This window comes from Mus musculus, chromosome 19 (assembly GCF_000001635.26).
Source record: "Mus musculus strain C57BL/6J chromosome 19, GRCm38.p6 C57BL/6J".
In the NCBI taxonomy this organism is placed as follows: domain Eukaryota; kingdom Metazoa; phylum Chordata; class Mammalia; order Rodentia; family Muridae; genus Mus; species Mus musculus.
Window position 1 is genome coordinate 14,424,174 of NC_000085.6, and position 12,169 is coordinate 14,436,342.

The 12,169-nt window shown below is 40.8% G+C and overlaps 1 long non-coding RNA gene across 1 annotated transcript in view; it reads right to left on the reverse strand.

The window, feature by feature from the left end:
- Nucleotides 1-11,777, reverse strand: part of Gm8630 (predicted gene 8630) — a 38,464-nt gene extending 26,687 nt beyond the window's left edge. The window contains exons 1-2 of the long non-coding RNA NR_152176.1: nucleotides 11,683-11,777; nucleotides 8,351-8,433 (exon numbers count right to left, since the gene is read on the reverse strand). This is a non-coding gene — a long non-coding RNA (predicted gene 8630). The remainder of the gene's footprint in view (nucleotides 1-8,350; nucleotides 8,434-11,682) is intronic.
- Between the last annotated feature and the right edge of the window lie 392 nt (nucleotides 11,778-12,169).

The window sequence follows — 12,169 nt, forward strand, 5'->3', positions numbered from 1 at the left end:
TACTTGATGCTCTTGGAATTTATACTCTGGAGCCTGGTGGTATAAAATGGGATTGCAGCATGTTTTCAATTTGTATTTCCTTTAGGGCATACTTTAATCATGTATGAACTTAAGAAACCAATCTTCGAAAACATAACAATTCATCATGGCTCCTCCTTAAGAACCAGGCAAGCTTCTCTTCTTAGAGAACGTGTGTGTGTGTGTGTGTGTGTGTGTGTGTGTGTGTGTGTGTGTGTGTCAGAGCCCTAATTATTCATTAGACGTTAGCCGTTAGAAGATAGCAGAGGCCTTAGGCTACTGTTTGTAAGATAAACAGCAGTTCTTAAGCGGCTCCTTTTAGTTGATCGTATTATTAGCCAAAGCCATGGGAAGGCAAATACATTTCAGAGGAATCGTAAATATTTCTTTTATCTTTCCAGATAAAGACATTTAGCATGAGTCCTAATGCACAGGCTGAGCCATACACAATTTATAGCAGAAGAGGGCTTGAAACACTTTTGTGTAAACAAGCGTAGATCGTTTTTTAAAGGTTGCTAAAAGGCGGTGTGGCAAGGGAGCTGCTCCCTCTGAGACCAGCTCTGGTCAGTGTCAGAGCCCTTCCCACTAGCAAAGCTGCTCCATTAAGCACTGTTCTCATCTCTGCAACCCTTACTTTCATGTAATGTTTACATCATTGACACCTCCTCTTAGTGAGTCCCTAATATAAACAGAGGCTGTAACAAGCTGTAATGTATTTAACAAGATTTTAAAAGACCCGACTCTGGAACAAGGACAGCCAAACGGGGAAGAGATTAAAGCCAAAGTTTTACAACATCTCTGTCTCCGGTGACAAAAACAACTTCACGATTTATGTCCAGGAGAGAGACAGTCTCCTTGTGTTTATTCATAAATTAAAATTTGATGGACTCCAAATGTGCTCTGATCAGCCAAAGTCGGCAACCTAACCTTTTAGCAGAAAATTATAAACCCAGATTATAAACTCGGGAGATGTGGGAACAAACTTGCTTTAAATCCATAATACCAACACAGTAGCGGGAAACTAGGCCGGGATATGTGATAAGTAAGTCGATGGAATTCACTATCTTGATAGAAAAAAAAAAGTGCACTTTACAGATTAACACCTTGCTTGATGCAGTTCAGCTGAAGGGGGCAGTGTAATATGTGTGCAGTAACTTTCTGACCAACCTGGATGCATATGTGACTTCTGGTTGTGTCTCGTTCCCTTGAGTGAGGCTGCCTCAAGGGCCATTGTGGGTCAGGAGTCCAGGGCACTAGAGAGGTACCATCCAGGTTAGGGCTTCTCAAAGGAGGTCTGTGGGCTGCGTGTGGTGGCCACACTTATCAGCCTCTGATAAGAAAGGTTGCTGAGTTCAGAAGACATGTTTCCGACTTACAGAAATTGGACTCAGCTACGACAGGCTGGCAAGCAAGCAAATCACTGGCTTTGCCTTGTGGAATCAGAAGCTTTGATAAAGGCTCTACCAGAGGAAAAAATTATAAAAGTGAGAGGGGAAAACCCAGAAAGTGTATCTCAATCTCTGTCTCTACAGTCTAGAAAGCAGAAGGCCTGTGTTCCTGTTAAAAGGCAGGCGTTTTTGTTTTTAATTGACAAAACGGTATATATTTATGGGGCACAGCGTTTTGTTCAGATGTACTGTGGAACGATTAAACCAAAGGAACTAACAGGCCCACTTACTGATTTACTGTTGACAACATTTAAAATCTCCTATTAGCAGTTTGGGAATAGTCACACTACTCTAAACTCTGGTGAGCTGGCTCTAAGGTAGGGCTCTACCTAAGACACATCTGCCTAACTGCATGAACTCAGCCCTTGTGCCTCCCTGACCTCCGCTGACTGCACGCTGCTCTCTCGAACGCCTAATCAGCATGCTTAGATTCCACAAAGATGTGAACTCACCGGATACCCATCTGACTGTGCTTGGCTTGTTTTACTTAACAGAACACCATCTAGCTTCATCCAAGTTGTCCCAAAACATGAAAAAGCTTCTCTTGTTTTTATGGCAGAACACTATTGTGTTGTATGTATGGTCCCTGTTTTCTTTATCAGTTTTTCAATTGATAGGCGCCAGGCTGATTATCTAGTTTGGCTGTTGTGCATGGGGCAGTGGATGTGAGACTGGATGAGAATTTGCCTCTCAAAGATTTAGACGCTGCTGCCGGTGGCCCTGACTGTACTGTGAGGAGCACAAGTCTATACATACCCCACAACGCTCAAGCCACTCCCTACCATCTGGCACTGATAATTAACTAACCTGGGCATTTCCCTTTTGTGATCCTAGGACGTAACGCCTATAGCTATTTATAATTGATAGCCCTGGCTTTCAGGAAAGTGCTGAAGTAACGTTTGTTGTCCTTGACCGGCTGGCTGTACCGGCTTTCCGACCTTTTCACCTTCTACTCTTATAATTAAGCCTGGCTTTATAGAATTGCCTGTTCACCGAAGGATCTGTTGGTGCGGGGAGACTTACGACGCGTGCAGGCAGCACTTTCCGGACCAGGTGTGGATTTTGACTACCAAGATCGAGTACTGACCTCAGCTTCTCAAATGTTCTCATAAAAGGAGAAAGCTTTGGTCGCTGGTGCAGTAGTCAGTACTGCCTTGCCATCCAAGAGGTTCAGGTAACGTTTGAGGGCTAACTTGTGTTTCTCTGTTAACAGTTTCTGAATACAAGCCAATTTGTGTTTTCTTCGAAACAAAGCTTTCACACAGGATATTTGCAGCCTCTGACTGTGCACTGGTCACCTTCCTTCATCTGTGGCTTCCTGGAAAGAGCAAGGAAGCTATTCCTGGTGACCTCCAGCCTGTCTAATCTCTACTGGGAAGGCAATTCCATTGCTCTCCGCCTGTCTGCTGCTGTGTATGTGTGTGTGTGGGGGGGGGGGGGGGGGGGTTGGAGCGGGTGTTCCTGCTCTTCTGAATTAAATGGGCAAGCTTCCAAGAGCAGCCCCTCTAACACGCCCTTTGCTTTACCACAACACTGCACCCTTGTTGGTGAGTTATTTACTTGCATCTGCATTGTTTAGTAAAGCATTGAAGACCTGGGAAGAGATACACAATTCGGACTGTGCCGCTGTACAGGGAACCTGGGCCAGGCTTCTCAGCACATTCTCGGGAGTCACCATGCTTGAAACTGAAGCTCTAAATGAAGCCATTTAAAGACAGTTCCAAAAGACTACGTTTAAAATTCAAGACTATATAGCTGCAGAAATTCCTTTACTTTGACATAGCTGCTCCTAAATATTTGTGCATGTACCTCTGTGTCTCAGATTCTCCTGTGTAACATGGGATAATAATGTCACCCATGTATAGGGTTGTGGTAAGGATTCTATGGATTAATACGTACTGAGCCACAAAAGTAGTTCCTGGTATATATTAAGTGCCATTAGAGGTTTCCCAGTGACTCAGTGTACTGCCGTTCCACCGTATCCCCACTCTGAGCCATTCACTCAAAGGGCACTAGAAAGGGTACTGACTCTGTCCAGCAGAAATATAATATGCATAACATAGATGATGTTAAAATATCTTAAAAATAAAGAGGGGTAAAACTAATTTTTTAAAAATGTGTGTGTGTGTGTGTGTGTGTGTGTGTTTACTAGTACACGTCAGAAGAGGGAATCCATTCCCTGGAACTGGAGTTACAGGCAGTTGTGAGTCAACAGATGTGAGTGTTGAGAACCAAACACTGGTCTTCTGCAAGAATAGCAAGTGCTCTTAATCACTAGGCCATCTCTCTAGTCTCAATAAAAACCTTTTAATATTTGAAAATTTAACCCAATATATCCAAAATTTTAAACATTTTTTCAATATAAAAATTATTAATCCACATTACGGTTCTCTACTGTATTCCAAATGTGTCTGTGTAACACTTACAGTGCAACACAGTGCCGATGCTGTTTTCAATAGAAATATTTATGCTCAAATTAAAGGAAAGGTAGATTCACTTCACACACACACATACACACACACATAGCACACACACACACATATGTGCACAGGTGCACACACACACACACATATAACTTACCCACACACACACATAACACACATACATGTGCACAGGTGCACACACACACACACACACACACACACACACACACACTATAACATACACACATTTTCCAGCGCTCCTCTGGAGTTCTCCACTAACTGAGCAGAGTATCAGGTTTTCAATTAAACTTTAAATTAAATTATAGCCAGGCGTGGTAGCACACGCCTTCGATCCCAGCACTCTGGAAGCAGAGGCAGGTGGACCTGAGTTCGAGGCTAGCCTAGTCTACACAGGAAGTTTCTACACAGAGAATCTCCATCTCAAAAGAACAAATACATGAATAAATAAATAAATAAAATTTTAAACTCAACTCTTTAGTCATGTTAGCCATGTTTTGAATGCTCATGGGACACATGTAGTTCATAAGTTAATACCAGGATAGCCTGAAAATGCACAGACCTAACACTGAGGCTTGGTAAAGCTATTTGAGCAAATCCCTAATTTACAAGAGAAAAAAATCATTTATTATAATTATTATAAATTTATATATAATTTACTATATTGTCTTCCATATTAGAAATAATATACTTAAAATACATATGATGCTGATGAATAAATTATAGGTCTTCAATAAATAGGAAATAATTTTGCTTAATATTTTATTAAGGAAAATTGTCAAAACATTGTTCAATCTAAAGCCATGAACTGACTCCATACACCCACCACCGAGATCCTAACAAGATTAACACTGGCCTTATTCTCACATGTCAGATCTATGTTTCCATTCAGTCATGCTTCTAGTCTTTTGCATGTATTTCAAGGTTATGGAAATAAGTATACCTTGGCCCTGGAAACTCCATCAAGAATGTGTAATTAACTAAGTTCACTATTTGGTATTCTCTGTCTCTGTGTCTCTGTCTCTCGGGTGTGTCTCTCTCTCTCTCTCTCTGTCTCTCCTCTGCCCCCTCCCTTTTTCTTTTCTTGCCTTTCCTTTTTTGCCTCTTCCTCTTCCTTCCCTCTCTCTTCTTGCTTATTTACTCAGGAGTAAAATGCACACACAATAGAATTCACATCTCTTAAGTAACCATTGGATGGGTGCTGGCAGAGACCCTCTGGCAGAGATTTGGCCTCTCTAAGCCAAATCTCGGTCAAGATGAAGAATATTGTCTCTTTGTTCCCACCTGTCCCCAGACACTCATTGTTCTGGTTATCCCTGATAGATTAGTTTAGCCTAGTCTAGGATTTTAAGTAAATGGAAGCAGATGGTATTTGGCCTTCTGTAGAGACTTCTTTTACTAGGCATGTTTTTGAGATACACCTATGTTATTATATATTCTCTCTCTCATTACTGAGTAGAAATAATCTAGAAAACTTATAATGTGGTCATCCAAAGAGTCTATTCCATCCTTTTCCAGCTTGAAGCTTCTTTGGTTCTGTCAATCCAATCTCAGCTTTGGTACTTGCTGAGTTCCCTAGTACGAATGAAACAAAAGTCTTTCGTACAGCAATATTTACATTTTACCTATATTTAAGTTCTTCTGAGCCTTCTATAAAGAAGGTAAAAACAAAACAAACAAACAAAAAAAAAACAAAAAAAAAAACCAAACAACTAAAAAACAAAAAAACAAAAAACAAAAAACCAACAATCTTCCCAATCTTTTCCATTCTTTTTATGCCAATACTTTTCAATTCCTCAATTTTCTGATGTTTTCTCTACTTGTGCTCTTGAGCACAATCTTTAATTTGTACTAATGTGTGTTCTTAATCATTGAGTATCTTCTATCTTGATGTATAAGATCTGCTAGACAGCAGTCTATTTTATGTGCACCCAAACCTATCGCTCAGCAATTAGAAGACTGTAACAAATTTCTGTTGAACAAATATCTGAAGGAAAGAATGCCTCAAGCACATTAGAACTCGTCTCTGTGTGTCTGGGGTGATGGCCGAAGTGGAAGGTGGGTAGACACCAGAGTTACACTCAAATGTCATTTCCCTCAGATTCACCTTAGAACCTGCAGCGGCTGGATTCGGTGGCTTCTTTTCTGGCCAGTAAGGTACTGAGTTGCCATCTCTAACTCCTTCCCTGTGAGCCAAGTAGAGTCAAACCTGGAGTTTCCTTTTACATTTTAAATTGCTCAGAATTAACTGATCTCTGATCTTAGAGCCAAAACCACTTTGGTCTCAAAAATTAAGCAGATCTTTCTCTGTGTATACAAATCCTACTGTGTCACATAATGTTTTTAAACATCTTTTTTCTTTAAATTCTTCTTGTATCCTTGTTTCGCTTCTTTCCAGCAGATACTCAAATATTTTGGCTTAGTCCTTTGCTCTGGAGACGTTTGTGACCTATAACAGCACAAGTTCCCTCACAGGATTGGCCTAAGAGATGTGTTTTGCAAAAGCACAGGATTTCTGAGGGAATTTCCCCAAGGATGAAGAGGGAGGAGGCATTGAATGAAACTCCAAGAAGCAAAGACAGTGTCCCTAGACTGGATAAGGCACCAGTCTCAATCAATGGATCTAGACCCCTCTGGAGATAGAATAATCTTTCCCGTGGGGCACATATCAGATATCCTGCATATCAGATTTTCACATAATAATTCATAAAAGTAGCAAAATTACAGTTATGAAGTAACAATGAAAATAATTTTGGGCTGGAGAGATGGCTCAGTGGTTAAGAGCACTGAGTGCGCTTCTGAAGATACTGAGTTCAAATCTCAGCAACCACATGGTGGCTCACAACCATCCATAATGAGATCTGACACCCACTTCTGGTGTGTCTGAAGACAGCTACAATGTACTTACATATAATAATAAATAAAAATCTTTTAAAAAAAAAGAGTTTTAAAAAAATTTATGGTTGGGGGGGGGGGTCACCACAACATGAGAAACTGTATGAAAGGGTCACCACTGGTTAGGTGTTGGGTGTAGCCAGATTGCTGCTGCAACCAACCTGGAAGGTGGCAGAATGATATGTATGCCAGAACTGGGTGAGTCTGGACTCATCAACACAAGCTCCCAGCAGCAGCCTACAAGCCACAAGATTGCTTATCTGTGAAGCTTGGGATACAAGGATTCAACACTCAGCCTGATGCCTGGAGGTGAGAGGGCCGGCTCCTGATTTCAGTTTAAAATTCCTGATTCTTATGTGGCTCCAGAAAAAAAAGAAAAGGATTCCATTCACACAATGACAAGGAGTGAAATCTCTTGCTCTAAGGGGAAGGGAGGTGGGAGAGAGAGAGAGAGAGAGAGGAAGCAGAAGAGAGAGATATGAAGGCACAGAGATGCATTTGATGTAATGTTTAAAAGTAAAGAAACCGCACCCCTTAGACACTTGATGGATGTAAGGACAAAGAGGAAAGAAAGGGACAGTGAGGCAAACAACCAGGGAAGTGAAGGGAGCAGGCAATGAAGGCAAAAGGCAGAGAAGTAACAATGTATGTTCACACTGGCGTAAATGGCTACAAATAAAAACGCTGAGAAGTCATAAGTAACAAACTTTATATCCCCTTCCTCACACAAATATATGCTTTCAGGGCGATGAAATAAAAAAACAAAAAACAAAAAACAAAACCTGTGCTTAATCGTATAGTTTTGCATGACTGAGACTCAGCTAACTCCCAAAATGACTTGTCTTAATTATATTATACATGTTCGCCTGTCTCCTTGATGGGCCAGTGATGCTTGATAGCTATAAAATAATTGCTATTAACTCACAAATACAGCCCATAAAATTTAATTTTCTTGCCTTTGTTTCAGCAACACTAATTATGTTATAGTCAACACTTTTGCATATTTTACATTCAATTGACAGCAATGCCAAAATGGGCATTTTTCTTCAAATATCATTGTTATGGAGTTTTATTTATTTATTTTAATATTTTAATTTTTTTTATTTTGAGAGAATGTGCTCTGCTGATGCAGTACCAACTAGACACATCCACAAAATTATCTTACATACCATGTTCAAACTCTGTTTTGGGACCATACATAGTAGACAATTTTACCACTGGTAAAATTACACACTATTTTCATCTCTATATAAATATAGAAAAAGATACTTTCACCATATCATAAAGAATATCTAGAGCTGTGTACAGAAAGCTAGAACTTCTATCATAGGTATACAGCCACAGACAGGAAAATTTAGATTATTAAATAATGGACAATATTCCGCAGATTCCATTCAATTTGTGTTCCAAATGGTAGGTGACTTGTGCATCCACAAACATAAATAAGAAAATGGAGGCTTAGCACAACTGGGAACAATAGACACTCTTGTATTCTTGCTCTTGGAGCAAAACAATTTGACAAGTGAATCTTCCTGGTTTTCCTCTTACCTAAGCACCTCGGCGGTTCAGATCTTCACACACTCCACAGTGGGCACGCCTCTGATGTACCAGCCCGAGTGCAATTCCTAAGTCTTCAAGACATTTAAGTAAAAGGTGAGGGTCGGAAAGTGGTTCCCGAAAGTCAGCATGATGTTAGTTATGAGGGTTGTGGCTTAAGGTTACTGCTCCCAGCACTGAGCCCTGGATCTCAAGTCCCAGGGTCCCAGATGGTCTTCAGTCAGCCCACCTTGGTCTCTTTGAGAAGTAGGGCTCCCTAAGGTATGAGGCTAGGAAACCGAGCCTCACCTGATCTTGGCTTAGTATGGAGAAGAAGCAGGGGAAATGAAGAGTAGGAAGGAGTTTGGGTAGAATAGACAAGAAACAACTGAAACTACTTTACACATGTCAAGAGATTAAAACTTCTGACTTCTGATACTAACAGTCTTCCCAAAGACCTGTAAGCACTTAAACAATCATGAAAACTATTGTTAGCCTGCATGCAAATAATCTCAATAATACTGAATATATATAAAACATCTTCGTGTGTATCATTGTTAACCTGCATGCAAATAATCTCAATCATACTGAATTATAAAACATCTTCGTGTGTGTTATACACATAGAGTTACAGGTACACACACACACAGTGGTTCCCTTCTGCTTGTCTGTTTGTTTGTTCTGCAGCAAATCAGATTGTTTCCTTCTTTCTAGTCCCTTCTGTTTTTATATCCCTATAACGTCTCCACTAATGAGGTGGGCAACGCAGGTATAGGATCGTGAGACAGCAAACATCACATTTATAGTTGATCATTTGCACAGGAGGAGGGCAGATAGATCATTAAAACCAAACATTAGCCATCTGCTGTCTCCATCAGCTATAACAAAGACTTTTTTATGTTGGAAAAATAAATAAAATGCATGTTTATTTTTTTATCTGTAGGTAAGGTCTCCTTATGCATTCAGGATGGCTTGAACCCAGTCTTCCCTTTTAGCCCCTCAGTGCAGGAATTACAGGTGTATGCTACCAGCCCGAGCTGAAATTTTTTGTTTTAATTAAAAATAAATAAATTCTCTCTCTCTCTCTGAAAAAAATTCTGCTGGCTTTCCAACATAAAGACATTTCTAACATATACAGATATCATCAAATAGACTAAATATTCCTACTTCAAATTAATTAGTTCAACAACCTTATTGCTTATATATATATATATATATATATATATATATATATATATATATATATACTCTTTTGTGTATTCATATCCATTGCAAAGCTAGAGGAACAGCTGATGCTCTTGACCTCCAAGGGCCCAGGTGCAACTCAAAGTGCACCGTTTCTCCTAGGAGGGGAAGGTAAAGCCATCACCCTGAACAGTGAAGCAGGGGAGATATCCAACACAAAGCAACTTGTGCTAATCTCTTTGCTCTCCTAAGCCTTGATTTTCCCTGCTAACAGCAACCGAACTAAGTCAAATGTGGCTTCACGGTAAGGGTGTGTTCAGAGAGCCACATGGTTCAGTGACTGCGTCACTTAGTGAGGATCACAGAGTGGACCTACATGAGCCAAGGCTCATAAACCCTGTGTATGGCAGTAACTGCATCAATCTAGAAACTCAGTGAAAGGTTGTAGATGTAGCAGCCTACTCAGCAAAGGCTTCGGCTTACCAGGAACTCCCTCTGCAGACCAGGCTGACCTGGAACCCACAGAGATCCACCTACCTCTGCCTCCTGAGTGCTGGGATTAAAGGTGTGCACCATTACCACCTCACTTCATTTTATTCTTAAAAAATATTAAATTATTATTTTGGTATATGTGTTTGTATACACATGTGTGCACAGGTGCATATGTGAGGGCATGTAAGCACATATATGTAAATGTGCAGAAGCCAGAGGACAACTTGAGCTACTGTTCCAATAAGCCAGCCACCTTTTCTTAAGAACAGCAATCTTCCTGGATCGAGAACTCACTGGTTAGCCAGGCTGGCTAGCCATCAAGCTCCAAGAACCTGCTTGGCTGCCCCTCACTGTTAGGATGACAATGCCTATCCCCATGCCTGGCATTTTAGTATTGGCTTTAAGGGTTAAACTCACTGGGCTGTCTTCTATCTCTTTAAAAATTATTTTAATTTATAAAGAAAAACAGTAGTTGATGATGGACAACATGTTTTGATGCAAGTGTGCATGGTAGAATGGCTAAAGTACACATAAAGTGTATGTATCACTCCCAGATTGTTGGGTTTTATGCTCAAAACACCCAAAGGCTACTCGCTTACCTTTTTTTCAATCAGATATCAGTATTAACTATAGTTAGTTATAGTTATTGTGCTGAAGAATACTGTGTTGAAGCATCTACCTTGAACTACTCTTTGTCTTCTTTGTTGACTTAGATTTCACACACATCATATCATTTATTGAGAACAAACAAACAACAACAATAACAACAAAACAACAACAACAACAAACCCACAATCAAGACCTGATGTAGTCTGGGCTGAATTTGAAATGTAGCTCGGGCTGATCTCGAACACCTGACCTTCCTGTTTCTACCTCCCAAGTATTCCACCATGCCTGACTCAGTTCACACAGTATTTGTCTTACTTCATGTTTGTTTCATCCATGCTGCCACAAAGGACAGACATTTCATGTCTTTTTAGAGTTAACTGGTTTTCTATTGTGCATTTTATCACTTTTTCTTTACCCAGTCACCCACTGATGGATACTTAGGTCAGTTCCCTTAGGTCACAATGGTCATGACCGTCATGAATAGTATAAATATTTCTTTGGCACAGATTTCATTTTCTTTGGGTACACAGTAGTGGGATGACCTGGCCATGAGGCCCTTCTACTTTTCATATTGGAAGAATACACGTGCTGTTTTCCATAATGACTGTATTATTTTCTCTTCCCTAAGGATTTTCTCCCTGAATATGACCATCCCCTTATACTTTATATCTATAATACAGTCCTCTCAAACTTTCTACCAGCCTGTTAGTCTTGTAAAATGACTTCTGCCAGATAACTGCAGACAGCTCTAGGGTCGTGTGCCATCTCAGAGTCCCCTTCTCTTTCCTCCCAGAACGTGGAGACACTTGCATGAGGAAGCCACGAGGATTCCTGCCTCTGGAAACATCCTAATTCCTCCACGGAGAACACTGGAGCATGGCTAGTCACTGGGCCCTTTCTTCGTTCTGTCACTACTTGCTGGCTCACAGAAGCCAAGCTGTCCCATCAAATACACACTAGCTGCCCTCACACACATGCAAAACAATCAAACAGATGCTCCCCCTCGATGGCATGAACCAAGTCCCTTCTATTTATAAGCAGCCGCCCAACAGACTCACTCCGTTCTGTAACTTGCAGCTCTCCGCAAGCTGTACCAGAATAGAGATGTGTTCGTACTTTCCAGTCACCCAGATTGCCACTTCAGAAAGGGAGTGATAGACAAATAGGCTGCAATCCGTTTAGAACATTTCCCCATGTTTAACTTCCAAATTTGAGAGTCTTAAGCACGGTTGCCAGAGCAAGTTTTTCTAAATGCAAGTCGTTCCCCCCCCCCCCCCCACTTGGTCTCTTTGTAAATGGTAACTGAATATTTTCCCCCCTACTGTTTCTTTTCAGAGGCCAAGAGTTTTTTTCACTCCTAGTCTGCAATACCCTGCCTGGGCTGTCGCCCAAGTGGCTTTCACACCTAAAGTGAGAAAGAATTAAGTGCTTCTGCAATTCAGAAAGGGTTCTGTGTGCCTGGGAGCTGCAAAGCTCTCGACTGAACTATTCCTTTTAGACTCCGCAGCTAAGAGTATGAAGGAGCCCACAGTGGTGCCAAGAAAG